Source organism: Dendrobates tinctorius, unplaced genomic scaffold (genome assembly GCF_039654945.1).
Source record: "Dendrobates tinctorius isolate UK_male_01 unplaced genomic scaffold, ASM3965494v1 ptg000004l, whole genome shotgun sequence".
Lineage (NCBI taxonomy): Eukaryota > Metazoa > Chordata > Amphibia > Anura > Dendrobatidae > Dendrobates > Dendrobates tinctorius.
Genome location: NW_027361672.1, coordinates 46,213,743 through 46,231,107, shown reverse-complemented (window position 1 = coordinate 46,231,107; position 17,365 = coordinate 46,213,743). Strand labels below are relative to the sequence as shown.

Here is a 17,365-nt window from a genome sequence, read left to right as displayed (position 1 = left end):
CAAGCTCGAACAAATAGCCTCTTATCAATTTATGACCAGTTAACAGCCCAGTCTGCATCCACATAGCCTGTGAGTTTTAGATCTCCTGTTGCTGATATCCTTAAATGTATGTCTTGAGTCTCTTTCAAATATCAAAGAACTCTCTTATCGTCATTCCAGTCCTTTTGGCGCAGTATTTCCACATATCTGCAGAGAATTCCAATTCTTGCTGCGCTAACCGGTGGAGTCATAGTTGCTATGTATAGAAGTGCTCCCACTGCCTGTTTGTATTTCTCATTGCTAGGTAATGGATCATTTCTCCTTTCAACTTTAAGTGTGATAGTTGCATTGGGGTCGATGTGTCTTTGACTTCTAACATTACTAACTCATTCAGAATTGAGTTGACTTTTGCACTTTGGTTTAAAAGAAAGCTTCCATTGTCTTTTCTTTGGACCAGGATTCCTAGATAATATGTCACATTTTCAAGATCTTTAGTTTCAAAATGCTGATTCAGAATTTTAGTCATATTTGCAATTTATGTTTCTTTTTGATGAACCATAATCAAATCAACCACATATAAGAGAATACACCAACAAAGCTAATCCTCTAAATCTGAAGCTATAGCTTCAAGGACACTACAGGAGTGTTAATCATGCAACCAAGATGTGAACACTAAGGGTACCGTTACACTTAGCGATGCACCAGCGATCCCGACAACGATATGGATCGCTGGTGCATTGCTAAGTGGTCGCTAGTGAGCTGCCACACAGGCAGATCTCACCAGCGACATAGCGGGGGTCGGGGGTCGCTACTTACCTGTCAGACGCTGCTGCGATCCATTGAGGCCTCCCTCCTGCCTCCACCTCCTGGCATCCTGTGAGGAGATCTGTAGCTAAGGCTATTAGGGCACGCCCGCCCGCTCTCCTGCCTTCTTAAAGGAATGGCGTGCATTATTCAAAAAGTGCAATTAACCAATGGCAGCGCACTAGCTGCTATTTCTGGCCTCTCCTCCATTGGGAGAGCGCCAGAGCAACGAGTATCTATCATTGCTACATCCGGTTCTCATGCTAACCTGTCTGCGCTGCATCTGCAGTCTCTGTGCATTGTCTAATGCTCTCTGTCTCCACAGCATATCAGTATCCTGTGCTTCCTGGTTATATCTGCAACTATCTGGGCTAAAGCCATCCCGTTCCGCCAACAGCTATCCGTATCTGAGGACTGTGTGAAGGTCACTGGAACCGACTCCTTACCATCTACCCAGATCCAGGACCCGGCTCATTACGGACGCTGCTGTAACTACTGTTATCCCTTTTGGTCCCGCTGGGACAGCTGCCACATGTTCGGGGTCTAACTGGAGGTAGCAGCTGTGTCCTCCGGGTATTCCCTTCTGGCCCTGTCTGAGGGGCTTTACTACGGGTGCCCAGGGCTCACTAGTCATGCCCCCTTCGGAGCCCCCCGGACCGTGGTCCCGAGGTTCCACTTAAAAAATAAAAACGAATGTGAACTTCTCCATCTCTGACTCCGCTTCCATTTGTTACAGATTGCTCTGGCCATGGAATCCGCTGGACCCCAGAGGCCTCCGACTATGGAAGAACTGTGCCAAGAGGTGACCCGCTTAAAAGATCAACAGGACAAGATCACGTCTTACCTACGGAACCTGTCCACCCGCATGGATTCTCTGCTGAACCCGGCTGCTTCTGAATCACCTATCAACACCCAAGTACCTGCTGTCACGGCAAGCAAGGGTCCTCACCTGATGCTCCTCCCCGCTTTCATGGTGACCCCACTCAGTGTCGGGGTTTTCTCAATCAGTGTACCCTACACTTTGAAATCTTGGGGCACATGTTTGCTTCTGAACGTGCCAAAGTGGGCTTCATTATGTCACATCTAGCCGGAGAGGCTCTCGCCTGGTTAAACCCATTATGGGAGAGAGGATACCCGCTGGTTAATGATCTTCAATCTTTCCTAGAGACCTAGAGACAATCTTTCCTAGAGACCTTCGATGAACCTGGCCGGGTCACGTTGACCGCTTCTGCCCTGCTTCGTTTACGCCAAGGAACCCTCACGGTGGCTCAGTATGCTGTTCAGTTCCGCACCCTCTTGTCTGAGCTGTCCTGGAACAATGAGGCCTTGCTGGCTACCTTCTGGGAGGGCCCATCTGGAAAAATTAAGGATGAGCTGGCAGGACGGGACAGGCCTACCATCTTGGATGACCTGATTTCCTTGGCAACCCGTATTGACCTGCGTTTTCAGGAGCGTTCCATGGATATTAAGCGAGACAAGAGGTCCTACTACCTGGACTCTAGTTCTTCCAAAATGGCTACCTCATCTTCTTCTCCCGAAGCTATGGGGGTAGATCGAGTAAGTCTGGCCAGCCGCCGCCAGGAGGCATGTCGCAAAGACGGAAGCTGTCTTTATTGTGGTAGCTCCGAACACCTGATCCGCTCCTGTCCAAAGAAGTCGGAAAACTCCTGTGCCTAGGTTCGGTAGGAGAGGCCACCCTAGGTAGAGAACATTCCTCTCCTTAATTGCAGATCTCAGTCTCCGTGACCTGCGGAGCAATAAAATTTTCTGAACCCTGTCTGCTGGATTCCGGGGCCACCGGGAGTTTTATCCAGCAGACGCTTGTGGATCATTACCACTTACCAGTTCAGGCTCTTCCCAATCTGCTGCGGGTGACCGTTGTCGATGGCCAGCCACTGACTGAACCCGTCCAGTTCAAGACTGTGCTAGTGGAACTCCGGGTAGGTCTTATGCATTCTGAAAGAATCCGTTTTTATGTGTACCCTGGTTTGTCTTACCCCTTGCTTCTAGGTTTGCCTTGGTTTCAGAAACACGAACCAGTTCTTAATTGGAGAACAGGTGAAATTCTACGTTGGGGAGATTCCTGCTCAGACCGTTGCTTAACCCGGATTGAACCAGTTTCACCCCCGGTCCAACCTGCTACCCTATTACCATCCGCTTACTGGTCCTTCTCAGATGTCTTCAGGAAAAAGGAGGCTGAAAAACTTCCCCCATAGGTCGAATGACTGTCCGATAGATCTTCTTCCTGGAACATCTCCTCCCCGTGGGAGAGATTACCCTCTTTCCCAGGCAGAGACTCAGGCTATGTCGGACTACATCCAGGAGAATTTGGCCAGAGGGTTTATCCGAAAATCATCATCACCGGCAGGAGCAGGCTTCTTTTTCGTAAAGAAAAAGGACGGATCCTTGCAGCCCTGTATCGACTACCGGGGACTGAACCAGATCACGGTAAAAAACAGGTACCCTTTGCCTATAATTTCAGAACTGTATGACTGTCTCCAAGGGGCCAATATCTTCACCAAACTGGATCTCAGAGGTGCCTACAACTTCATCCGAATCAGGGATGGAGACAAATGGAAAACAGCCATCAACACCCGTGATGGCCCCTACGAGTACCTGGTAATGCCGTTTGGTCTAAGCAATGCACCCGCTGTTTTCCAAGAGTTCGTCAATGACATTTTCAGGGATCTGCTTTACACCTGTGTTGTTGTCTACCTGGACGACATTCTGATTTTTTTCCACTGACTTGGTCTCGCACCGGAGGCAAGTACGCCTAGTCTTACAGAGGCTCAGGGAGAACGGACTGTATGCCAAGTTTGAAAAGTGCCTTTTTGAACAATCCTCTTTGCCTTTCCTCGGTTACATTGTTTCCTCCACAGGATTAAAAATGGATCCAGAGAAGTTATCAGCTGTACTCAAGTGGCCTCGTTCGTCTGGGCTGAAGACCATACAGCGATTTCTGGGCTTCACCAACTACTACAGACAATTCATTCCTAACTTCTCCACCCAAGTGGCGCCCATCTCGGCTCTGACCTGGAAAGGTACAAGTCCCAAGGATTGGCCGACTGATGCGGAGGAGGCTTTTGTTTCTCTAAAAAATGCCTTTGCTGTTGCACCTGTTCTTCATCATCCTGACTCTAATGAACAATTTTTCCTTGAGGTTGATGCCTCTTCAGTAGGTGCGGAAGCCGTACTAACCCAGAAATCATCCACCGGGCGAATGCACTCCTGTGTGTTTTTTTCCAAGGTTTTTTCTTCCGCAGAGAGAAATTATTCCATTGGAGATCGGGAATTGTTGGCTATCAAGTTGGCATCTTCTAGAAGGAGCTCTTCATCAGGTATCATATACACCGATCCCAAAAACCTTGCTTAGCTCCAAACTGCGCAAAGGCTGAATCCTCGTCAAGCTTGCTGGGCTTTGTTTTTTGCTCGCTTTAATTTTGTTCTTCATTTTCGCCCAGCTGAGAAAAATGTCAAAGCAGACGCACTTTCCAGAGCCTTTCTACCTCCTGATCAGGAAGAAGAACCGCAGCACATCATTGAACCCTCAAGGTTAGTCGCTGTCGCTTCTTCTGACCTTACCCTGCTTCCCTCTGGGAAGACTTTCGTGTTAGCTTCTGAACGTACTCGTGTCCTTCAGTGGGGTCACTCATCCAAGTTGGCTGGTCACGCCGGTCAGAGAAAGACTCTGCAACTCATCTCCCGGTACTATTGGTGGCCTGCTATGGCTAAGGACATTCAGGAGTACATCACAGCCTGTCCTTCTTGTGCCCATAATAAGACGGCCAAGCACCTACCCGCAGGTAGGCTTCAGCCCCTACCAATTCTCCCTGGCAACACATCACGATGGACTTCATCACAGATCTTCCGATCTCATCTGGCTGTTCTGTGGTGTGGATAGTGTTGGACCGCTTTTCTAAAATGGCCCAATTCGTTCCGCTACCCGGTCTTCCAACTGCTCCTGAGTTGGCGCATCTGTTCATCTGGCACATCTTCCATCGCCATGGTTTCCCTCTCCACATCATTTCCGACAGAGGAGTCCAGTTCACCTCAAGATTCTGGAGAGCAGTTTGTAAACTGGTAAGAATTGAACTGGATTTTTCCTCAGCATACCATCCCCAGTCCAATGGAGAAGTGGAGAGGACAAATCAAATCCTGGCTGGATTCCTGCGTCACTTTGTCAATGCGCATAATGACGACTGGGTAGACTTACTGTCCTGGGTCGAATTTTCCTACAACAACCAAGTAAGTGAATCTTCTGGAAAGTCTCCCTTTCAGATTGTCTTCGGACTGCAACCCGGGATACCTCTTCCCATCTCCAGATCATCTGGCATTCTGGCTGCCGATACTTTCTCCGAAGATTTTTCTAAGGTCTGGAGGGACACGAAAACAGCTTTGGAGAAAGCCTCCCAGCGTATGAAAAAGCATGTGGACAAGAGACGTTTGGATGCGCCTATCTTTCGTCCCAGAGACAAGGTATGGCTGTCTTCGAAGTATATCCGTTTAAAGATGCCATCCTACAAATTGGGTCCCCGGTTCATCGGACCATTTGAGATCTTGAGACAGATCAATCCAGTCTCGTACAAGCTGAAGTTGCCTACTTCCCTATGTGTGCCTAACTCCTTTCATGTTTCTCTCCTCAAACTGGTAGTTTTGAGCTCCTTCTTTAAGGATCCGGGTACCACTCCTGACCCTGTCTCGGACGATGATGTTTTTGAGGTAAAACATATCTTGGCTGTAAAAAAAGTAAGGGGTAAGACCTACTACCTGGTGGACTGGAGGGGTTTTGGTCCTGAGGAGAGATCTTGGGAGCCTAGGGAGAACATCCAGGCTCCTCTTCTTAAACGATTCTACACAGGCTTGAAGAAGAGGGGGTGTAAACAGGGGGATACAGTTACACCCGATCCCTGTCCTGGCGCGGCGCCCAGGTCTGCCACTGTTACACCTGGTCCTCATCCTGGCGTTGCGCCCTGGTCTGCCGCTGCCCTCCGTTATGGGCACTCACCTCGAGCCTCACATGCTGTCCTTAGGCAGCAGCTGGCCTCCTCTGGATCTCATGCTGCTGCTCTGCATTCAGGCCTCCCTCCTGCCTCCACCTCCTGGCATCCTGTGAGGAGATCTGTAGCTAAAGTTATTAGGGCATGCCCGCCCGCTCTCCTGCCTTCTTAAAGGAATGGCGTGCATTATTCAAAAAGTGCAATTAACCAATGGCAGTGCACTAGCTGCTATTTCTGGCCTCTCCTCCATAGGGAGTGCGCCGGAGCAACGAGTATCTATCATTGCTACATCCGGTTCTCATGCTAACCTGTCTGTGCTGCGTCTGCAGTCTCTGTGCATTGTCTAATGCTCTCTGTCTCCACAGCATATCAGTATCCTGTGCTTCCTGGTTATTGTCAGAGACACCGCACTACACTCGCTCACAGAGCCAGTGCGTGTGTCCTGAGTACAGAAACAGTGCTAAAAGATACCTGTGGAGCAGGGCAGCAGAGGTGACAATGTGTGCTTCAAACTATTAGTGTCAGGGTCCAGTCAGCGCCGGAAAGTAAAGATGCACTGGACCTGCGGACACTGAAGTTAGCAAGCTGGCACAGGACCTATGGTCAGGTGACTGCAAGGGGGCGGGGCTTAGCGTCCTGCTTTCAGATATGACAGGACAGCATACAACAACTCAGAGTCAGGCAAAACGGAGGTCACAACAGTACGGGCAAACGAGGCACAGGAGGGACAAACAGATGGGTAGTCAGACAAAGCCATAGGTCATACACAAGAGGGCGACGTGGTACCAAGGGGTCGAGCAGAGAGAAGTCGGGTCACAAGCAGAGAGTCATACACGAGAGGTAGCGCAGTACAAGAGGGGCAGGCAGAACTCGTAACAGGGACAGAACCGGATCAAAACCAAACAAGCAAGCAAGATATCAGGCACAAGGCACACGTACGCACAAGGTCAACTAACTCAGCCGAGGGCAGAAGTATAACTGACACCGGACCTAGGTCCAGTGAGCATTAAATAGCCGCCCTCTGCCAGAGAGAGGCGGAACAATTAACCCCCAGTCTGATCAGGACGGGCCAAAGCGAAACCCCATCCTGGATCATGACAGTACCCTCCTCTCAATGGGGGGGCCACCGGATCCCCAGGTCTCTCAGGGTACTTGGCGTGAAAGGCCCGGACCAATCGATCCGCATGGACCGATCGAGCAGGAACCCACGACCGTTCTTCAGGACCGTAGCCTTTCCAATGTACCAGATATTGAAGGGCACGACGGACCAACCTAGAGTCGACGATTCGTTCCACCTCGTACTCTGACTGCCCGTCTACCAAAACCGGTGGTGGGGAAGCTGATGATCCCTCCCCACTGGACCTCACAAGTTTCAAAAGGGCCTTATGGAAAACATTTGGGATCCGCAGAGATGGCGGGAGCCGCAAACGAAAAGCCACCAGGTTAACTGCTTCGGTAATTACATAGGGACCTATAAACTTGGGTCCAAGCTTCGCAGAGGGAACCTTGAGCCTTATATTCTTGGTGGACAACCATACCTTATCCCCAATCTGAAACACTGGTCCCGCGGATCGTTTTTTGTCCGCAAAAAAATTAAATTTGTCCTGGGCCTTCGTAATGTTACTCTGGACCTTCCGCCATACCTCCCCCAACCGCTGGATCGTCTCATCCGCCCCAGGACACCCAGAATTCAAATGGGAAAATTCTCCAAAATGAGGATGAAACCCATAATTACAGAAAAAGGGAGATGTACCCGTTGACTGGTTAATGCGGTTGTTAAATGCAAACTTGGCCAACGATAACACAGAACTCCAATCATCCTGTCGGGCTGAGGTCAAGCAAGGCAAAATTTGCTCCATAGATTGATTGGTCCGCTCGGTCTGCCCATTAGTCTCAGGATGATAAGCGGATGAAAAGGACAGACCAATACCCAACCTTATGCAAAAAGCCCTCCAAAATCTGGAAACAAATTGCACTCCTCTATCAGACACCACATTCAAGGGTACCCCATGCAACCACACCACATGCTCAACGAACAATCTGGACAACGTTTCCGCATTAGGTAGAGCTGCCAAAGGTACAAAATGTGCCTGCTTACTAAACCTGTCCACCACAACCCAAACGTCGGTATTACCCTTGGAGGGGGGAAGGTTGGTGATGAAATCCATGGACAAATGAGTCCATGGTCTCTCAGGAATTGGCAGTGGTACCAATTCCCTGGCCGGCGGGTTATGGGGGGTTTTTGCATGGGCACAAACATCACAAGCAGACACATATTCCCCAACATCAGAGGATAAAGCAGACCACCAGAATACTCTAGCAATGGCCTTCCGGGTAGCTGAGATCCCTGGATGACCACCCAGAACTGAGTCATGGAACTCCTGGAGGACCTTGAGACGAAACTGAGCTGGCACGAAAAGCTTATCCACCGGCTTAGTCGGAGGTGCCAGAGACTGAGCCTCCCGAATCTCCCCTTCCAACATATTAGAAATATCTGCCACCACCACCCCAGGCTGAAGAATGGAGGACGGAGGTTCCGGCGGGGACACCGGATCAAGACTGCGTGACAAGGCATCCGCTCTGCCATTTTTAGATCCTGGCCGAAAAGTGATCGAGAAATTGAACTGGGAAAAAAAAAGTGACCATCTAGCCTGTCTGGGAGTCAACCTTTTAGCTGACTCAATGTAAACTAGGTTTTTGTGGTCCGTAATTACTGTTATAGGATGGACAGCCACCTCCAAAAAATGCCTCCATTCTTCAAAGGCCAACTTTACGGCCAGAAGTTCTCGATTCCCCACATCATAGTTTCTCTCTGCAGGGGAGAACTTCTTTGAGAAAAAGGCGCAAGGTCTCAAATTGGTCAAAGTGGCGGGTCCCTGGGACAATATCGCCCCCACCCCCACCTCTGAGGCGTCTACCTCAACAATAAATGGTTCAGACGGGTCCGGTTGAATAAGAACCGGGGCAGACATGAAACATTTTTTTAAAAACTGAAACGCCGCTACCGCTGCGGTTGACCAATTCTTGATATCGGCCCCCTTTTGAGTCATGTCTGTGAGGGGTTTAACCACCTGTGAGAACCCCCTTATAAATTTACGGTAGTAATTGGCGAATCCTAGGAAACGCTGCAGAGCCTTCAAATCACAAGGCTGAACCCACTCGACAATGGCCTGCACCTTATTAGGATCCATGCAATACCCCTCAGCAGACACAATGAACCCCAGGAAAGTCAGTTTCTGGACAAAAAATAAGCATTTTTCTAATTTAGCAAAGAGACAGTTCTCCCGGAGCCTTTGGAGAACTGCCCGAACATGACAATGTGAGCCTGTTTATGAGGAGAGTAGATCAATATGTCATCCAAATATACCACCATAAAACATCCAATGAAATCAGAGAACACATGATTAATGAAATTTTGGAAAACCGCTGGAGCATTGGTCAGACCGAAAGGCATGACCAAATTTTCAAACAACCCTTCAGTAGTGAGAAAAGCGGTTTTCCACTCATCTCTGTCCCGGAGTCGGATAAGGTTATACGCTCCCCGTAGATCTAACTTTGAAAACCACTTAGCTCCGGACAACTGATTGTATAAATCAGGAATAAGTGGAAGGGGATACGTATTCCTTACAGTTATCTTATTTAACTCACGAAAATTGAGGCATGGGCGTAAACCACCGTCTTTTTTCTTTACAAAAAAGAACCCCGCCGCTACGGGAGAAACAGAAGGATGAATGTGTCCCTTACGGAGACTCTCGGAAATATATTCTTTCATCGCGGCCTGTTCTGGACCCGAAAGGTTATATAAGCGGGCTTTGGGCAATTTAGCACCTGGAACCAGGTCAACGGCACAATCAAATGGGCGGTGTGGTGGTAAAACCTCAGCCTCCTTTTCGGAGAAAACGTCCGTATAGTCTTTCAGGCACTCCGGAATACCTTCCAGACCCACGGACGACACAGACACCGTAACAAGACATTTTTCAGAACAATAGGGACCCTATTTAACAATGTCCCGATATTCCCAATTAATTACAGGATTATGCAATTGTAACCAGGGGAACCCTAACACCAGTCCCGCAGGCAGGTTGTCCATAACAAAACATGAAATATGTTCCTGGTGTAAGGAACTCACTTTAAGGAGAAACTCTTCAGTGCGAAGCATAACGTTATTTTTAACCAGTGGTGTTTTGTCAATGGCAACAATATGAATAGGAGTCTCCAACCTAACTGTCTCTAACTTACACCTGGCCACCAAGTCCGAGTCAATAAAGTTCAATGATGAACCGCAATCCACAAAAGCAGGAGTGGATGTAGAGACACTCCCACAACAAAGTTCCACTTGTAGCAACATTTTAGAGAAGGCAGAAAAGGGTACCCGAGAGCCTGGGTGACCTCCATGACAATCACCCGGGCTCAGTCGCTTGTTGGTCAGTGGACCGAAGGGGCAATCCTTTTTCCAATGTCCAGAATCGCCACAGTGAAAACAGCATTTTCCCATGCGCCATTGTCTCCTTTCATTTTCTTTGAGGTCGATGGTTCCCATCTCCGTGACTTCCAATGTATGACTGGCTCCCCTTCCTTGGGAGAATAACGGTCTCTCAATTTGCATCACTCCCCTTGCCCGTAGCCTGCGATCCATTCGGACGGCCTGTGTTATAGCCTCTTCCAGGGAATCAGGCGGAGGGTGGAGAGCCAAGGCATCTTTCAGATGTTCAGACAGGCCTCTACGGAACAAACCCCGGAGGGCGGCGTCATTCCAGCAGACCTCAGCAGCCCAGCGTCTGAACTCTGAGCAAAACCACTCGGCTGAGTGCTTCCCCTGGCACACACTCATCACCATGTCCTCAGCCATACGCATTCGATCAGGCTCATCATAAATATGCCCCAGGGCTTCAAAAAATGCATCCACATTCATACGCTCAGGGGCCGTGGTCGGAAGGGAGAAAGCCCAAGCTTGGGGGGCTCTCCTTACCAGAGACATAATGACCCCCACTCTCTGACCTTCATCGACGTACATTTCGCCAAAAGCAGCTTCGTCAGGAGGCGTGTCAAGATCTTTAGTTTCAAAATGCTGATTCAAAATTTTAGTCATCTTTGCAATTTATGTTTCTTTTTGATGAACCATAATCAAATCAACGGGAAGAAAGTTCCAGCGCCAGGAATGGAAAATTAAAAATCCTTTTTATTGTGCCAATGCATATTAAAATTCCAGCAGGTACAGCATATCAGTCGGATGACTGCAGAACAACGCGTTTTGACGCCTCAGGTCTTAATCATGTTCTTACATTAAATGCAACCAACTTCCTTATGTTGGATTCTCCCACCTCCAATAATCAGAAACAGATGTGTGGACTGCTCCAAAGGAGCTCCTGATATGGTAATGGTAGGAGAGCCAAACAGAATGGAAGGAAAAACAGTCAGTGTAGACAACATAACATAAATAACATGCATAATATTCTTTATCTTTTTTTCTCTTTCTTTCCTTTCCCCTCTTTCTCCCTTTTCCTTTTTCCTTTTAAAAGGAGATATGAAAACTCCTAATGTAAAATAAAAAAGATGAATATGAAAATCAATAATTGCAACAACATATTTTAAAGTACATATCACATATTCATGTCCCATAAATAATGTACCATAAATTATACTACAAAAGGATATGTACAAAAAAAAAAACAAAAAAAAACACACAATCAAATATATGGGTAAATTCAGTATCCACCAAGACATCATCCCATCATTATTAGGAACAATTCCTGAGAGAGATTTTTTATCCAAATTAAATAAGTATGATGTCTACTGGATACACAAAAATCACATCATCTGAACTGTATCAAAGAGCAGTCTTTTCTCTTCCCTATTTCTCTCCTCCTACCCCTTCTTCCTTTCCTCATTCCTTTCTTTATCCTATTTTTATTTATCAGATTAATATGAAGGGAAAAAAAAAAAAAAAAAATCTCCAAAAAAATTTTTCTCTCTTTTTCCTTCCCTTCTCTTTTCCCTTCTCTTTTCTCTTTCTTTCTTTTTATTTTATATAAAAATATTTAATAAATCTCTAAATGAGAAAACCCCAACCAATACACAACAAACGATCCATACAATATATTACAACCCCTGAATGAAAATCTGGGATAAACATATTTAATAATGCAATATAAGATCTTGTCGGCTATTCATTCCATCTGGATATCTTGTGCCCAGGGTGAAGATCCAGAAGGACTCCCTGTTCAAGAGTTTCCTTCTGTGATCTCCACCCCGAATCGGTCTGTGCACCTGTTCTATTCCCATGAAGTAAAAGCCACTAACATCCCCCTTGTGAACTGTGGCAAAGTGCTTTGAAACTGCCGAAACCGCAACAGCATTATGATTAGACACATCTGAGAGATGCCTCCTGATTCTGACCTTCAGGGGTCCCGTGGTGCAACCAGTGTATTGGATGTTACAAATTCTGCATGATATTAAATATACAATGTAGGAGGAATTACAATTTATTAATTTTTTAATGGTAAATGTTTTTTTATTTACCATAGAAAAAAATGTTTTTCCTTTTTGTGCAAAATTACAGGTTTTACATCTAGCTGCACCACATTTATAAAAAACCCTTTAGTGTCATCCATGAGGATCCTTCTGTCTGGCCACTCTCGCTTGTAAAAAGACTGGGGGAAAGAATAGTGCTAAGTGTAGGTGCCCGTTTGGCAACATACCTAATATTATTCTGAATCACCTGTTTTAGAATGGGATCCTCATTAAGGATTGGTAGGTATTTTCTCACAATGCTAGTAACCGTATTATACTGATTACTGTAATTGGTTGAAAAGACAATATTATTATTAGTTTTATTTTTCAGATAAGATGATTTATGTTTAAACAGTAAGTCTTCCCTGTTGATTTCACGTACAATTGATTTAGCTCTATTGAGAATCCAGGGACGATACCCCCTCTTGGAAAGCCTGCTGCAAACCTGACTTTCTTCCCTATTGTAATCACTGGATTGGGAGCAGTTTCGTTTTATTCGAATCAGTTCCCCCACCGGAATATTATTCTTGGTCTGTACCGCATGGCAGGAATCTGCCGTTAAGATGGAATTAGTGGCAGTAGGTTTGCGGTAAGGAGTGACTATGACCACATCCGAATCACTAATAGATAAGGTGACGTCCAAAAAATTCATTGTGGTCAAATGATAAGAGGTAAATTTTAGATTAAATTCATTAGTATTCAAATATGAAACAAACCCCTGTATACTATCTTCTGGACCACACCAAATCATCAGCAGATCGTCCAAATATCTGCCATACCATAGCAGGCATTTGGAAAATGGATTCTCATCCGAATACAGGAAATCCTCCTCCCACCTCGCCATAACGATATTTGCAAGGGGAGGGGGAGAAGCAAGCTCCCATACTAACTCCTCTGCACTGCAAATAAAAAATTTTATCAAAAGAAAAATAATTATGCTTTAGGAGAAAATCAATAGATGAGATTAAAAAATCTTTCAAACATGTGTCATAGTCACTAAATCTGTCTAAATGTTGGGATAGGCAGCGTAATGCAACGTTATGAGGTATAGATGGATTTAAAGATATCACGTCACATGAGAGCCAGGAATAATGAGATTTCCAACAAAAATTGTCCAGAGCCTTAACCACCTCTTTTGTATCCCTGATATAACCTGGTATATCAAGAATCAAAGGTTGAAGAAAATGATCTATCCAGCCTCCCAAATTCTCCCCCAATGAGCCAATGCCTGAAACTATTGGTCTCAGTGGGGGAGGAAAAATGTTTTTATGAACTTTTGGGAGACAATGGTAAATCGGAACCACAGGGTTTTTATTAAATAAAAAATCCTTAGTTTTCTCACTAATAGCACCCACACAGACTCCCTCCTCTAGATTTTTCAATAATAAATTATTATAATGTCTAGTGGGGTCCTGATCTAACTCTATATAGGTGTCTATATCCTGTAGGTCCTGAGGAATCAATTTTTTATATAAACCTGAATTCAACAGTACAATGGCACCCCCCTTGTCAGCCTCCCTGATTATAAGATCAGGGTTAAGTTTTAACTCTTTCAGAGCCAATCTTTCCCTGTGTGTTAGATTATCCTTAGGGGGAACCATTGTATCATTCAATTCTATAAGTTCAGTGACAATAAGCTCCTGGAACAAATCCAGTATTGGGGGTCGTGATTGTACCGGATAATATTCCCGATTAGAAAGTACAGGTTGAGCAAGCATGGTGGATTTAACCAAGGCAGTATCACAATTGGCAGAAAGGAGTCTAAGATCCATTACAGCTTTCTGTTCACAAAAGGAAAAAAAAGTGTTACTACAATTAGGAATAACCATATCAGTATTAATATTGACATCCACGTCCTGTGGGAGGATCCCATTGTTGTTGTAAAAAAAATGACGTTTTAATGTGATGTTACGTGCAAATTTATTCAAGTCCAATATAGTCTGGAAAATGTTGAAATTTGTATTAGGGGCAAATCCCAAACCCCTACTCAACAAAGAAATCTGCTCTTCAGATAGCACGTAACTAGACAAATTCCACACAGGAAGGGTTAATGTCTCTGATGTCGATGGTATACATGAGAGGCATTGTTTCTGGTGTTTCCTGCCCGCTCTTCTGGTACGTATTTTGACTTATTTTTTTGGAACACTTGTGCTGGATTCTTGTTAATATATTGTTTAGATCTAGTAGTGATGCCAGATATGTCCAATGAGGAATTGGAAAAATCAGTTATTCCATCTGAGGTGGAGGGTAGAGATGTATCACCTGTAGAGTCAGAGTTGTCAAAATTGACTCGATTAAAACTGGAGTGACGTCTCCTTCTAATAATCGATCTTGGTTTATAGTTCCAGGTGTAAATCTCATTTTTGGCATAATCTGTGGAGTCTCTCATAAACTTCTTCTTTTTAATCTCCATAATATTTCTCTCCAATTTTGACATTTTTGTTTGTATTTTGTCATAGGAGATTTTATATGAGTCCAAGTTATTAAATTTCTTGAGAGAATCCTTTATATTAAGTATATTGGATTTTGTCTGCACCAATTCCAGTTCCTCCTGTTTAACAATTAAATGCATCAATTTAATGGAACAGTCACTTAGTATATTATTCCAGTTTGTAATGAACTCTGTGTTGTATTTAGTAGTGGGAAATTTTCTTAAACGTAAACCTCTAGGTATCATACCTTTATCGATGTACGTCTTTAAAGAGGTAGAATCCCACCAAATCTTGAGTTCTTTGACCATGTTCCGTTCAAGATCCAGCATGTGTTCTGGGAATGAATCCTGTTCAGATGATGGTAATGCGTTTTCCGTTGCATTAAAAATTGATGCCAATTTGGAAAGTCTAGTAGTATATTCATCTTGATCCATAGGAGGATCTACACCAGGATCCGACATTTAGATGGTAAAAGTATGCAATTCCAATATGACAAAATCCTCAGTCGGGAGCACGAGATTCAAAGCCAAGGTAAATGAAGTAAAAGAACAGAATAATCCAGCTCACCGCACTGCCTTGCTGGTAGGATCCAAATCCTGCGCACGGATTTGACTAGGCAGTCAATCAATAGTAGAAAAAAGGGAAGAAAGTTCCAGCGCCAGGAATGGAAAATTAAAAATCCTTTTTATTGTGCCAATGCATATTAAAATTCCAGCAGGTACAGCATATCAGTCGGATGACTGCAGAACAACGCGTTTCGACGCCTCAGGTCTTAATCATGTTCTGACATTAAATGCAACCAACTTCCTTATGTTGGATTCTCCCACCTCCAATAATCAGAAACAGATGTGTGGACTGCTCCAAAGGAGCTCCTGATATGGTAATGGTAGGAGAGCCAAACAGAATGGAAGGAAAAACAGTCAGTGTAGAGAACATAACATAAATAACATGCATAATATATAATATTCTTTATCTTTTTTTCTCTTTCTTTCCTTTCCCCTCTTTCTCCCTTTTCCTTTTTCCTTTTAAAAGGAGATATGAAAACTCCTAATGTAAAATAAAAAAGATGAATATGAAAATCAATAATTGCAACAACATATTTTAAAGTACATATCACATATTCATGTCCCATAAATAATGTACCATAAATTATACTACAAAAGGATATGTACAAAAAAAAAACAAAAAAAAAACACACAATCAAATATATGGGTAAATTCAGTATCCACCAAGACATCATCCCATCATTATTAGGAACAATTCCTGAGAGAGATTTTTTATCCAAATTAAATAAGTATGATGTCTACTGGATACACAAAAATCACATCATCTGAACTGTATCAAAGAGCAGTCTTTTCTCTTCCCTATTTCTCTCCTCCTACCCCTTCTTCCTTTCCTCATTCCTTTCTTTATCCTATTTTTATTTATCAGATTAATATGAAGGGAAAAAAAAAAAAAAAATTTAAAAAAAAAAAAAAAAACCACGGGACCCCTGAAGGTCAGAATCAGGAGGCATCTCTCAGATGTGTCTAATCATAATGCTGTTGCGGTTTCGGCAGTTTCAAAGCACTTTGCCACAGTTCACAAGGGGGATGTTAGTGGCTTTTACTTCATGGGAATAGAACAGGTGCACAGACCGATTCGGGGTGGAGATCACAGAAGGAAACTCTTGAACAGGGAGTCCTTCTGGATCTTCACCCTGGGCACAAGATATCCAGATGGAATGAATAGCCGACAAGATCTTATATTGCATTATTAAATATGTTTATCCCAGATTTTCATTCAGGGGTTGTAATATATTGTATGGATCGTTTGTTGTGTATCGGTTGGGGTTTTCTCATTTAGACATTTATTAAATATTTTTATATAAAATAAAAAGAAAGAAAGAGAAAAGAGAAGGGAAAAGAGAAGGGAAGGAAAAAGAGAGAAAAAAATTTTTGGAGATTTTTTTTTTTTTTTTCCCTTCATATTAATCTGATAAATAAAAATAGGATAAAGAAAGGAATGAGGAAAGGAAGAAGGGGTAGGAGGAGAGAAATAGGGAAGAGAAAAGACTGCTCTTTGATACAGTTCAGATGATGTGATTTTTGTGTATCCAGTAGACATCATACTTATTTAATTTGGATAAAAAATCTCTCTCAGGAATTGTTCCTAATAATGATGGGATGATGTCTTGGTGGATACTGAATTTACCCATATATTTGATTGTGTGTTTTTTTTTGTTTTTTTTTTGTACATATCCTTTTGTAGTATAATTTATGGTACATTATTTATGGGACATGAATATGTGATATGTACTTTAAAATATGTTGTTGCAATTATTGATTTTCATATTCATCTTTTTTATTTTACATTAGGAGTTTTCATATCTCCTTTTAAAAGGAAAAAGGAAAAGGGAGAAAGAGGGGAAAGGAAAGAAAGAGAAAAAAAGATAAAGAATATTATGCATGTTATTTATGTTATGTTGTCTACACTGACTGTTTTTCCTTCCATTCTGTTTGGCTCTCCTACCATTACCATATCAGGAGCTCCTTTGGAGCAGTCCACACATCTGTTTCTGATTATTGGAGGTGGGAGAATCCAACATAAGGAAGTTGGTTGCATTTAATGTCAGAACATGATTAAGACCTGAGGCGTCGAAAC

General features: G+C 44.0%; 1 long non-coding RNA gene across 1 annotated transcript; it reads right to left on the bottom strand.

The window, feature by feature from the left end:
* Nucleotides 1–10,941: 10,941 nt before the first annotated feature.
* On the bottom strand, nucleotides 10,942–15,642 carry LOC141083349 (uncharacterized). The gene is made up of 2 exons (XR_012230694.1): nucleotides 14,970–15,642; nucleotides 10,942–11,314 (listed from the first exon to the last, which is right to left on the bottom strand). It is a non-coding gene; the product is annotated as an uncharacterized lncRNA (long non-coding RNA).
* Nucleotides 15,643–17,365: the final 1,723 nt, after the last annotated feature.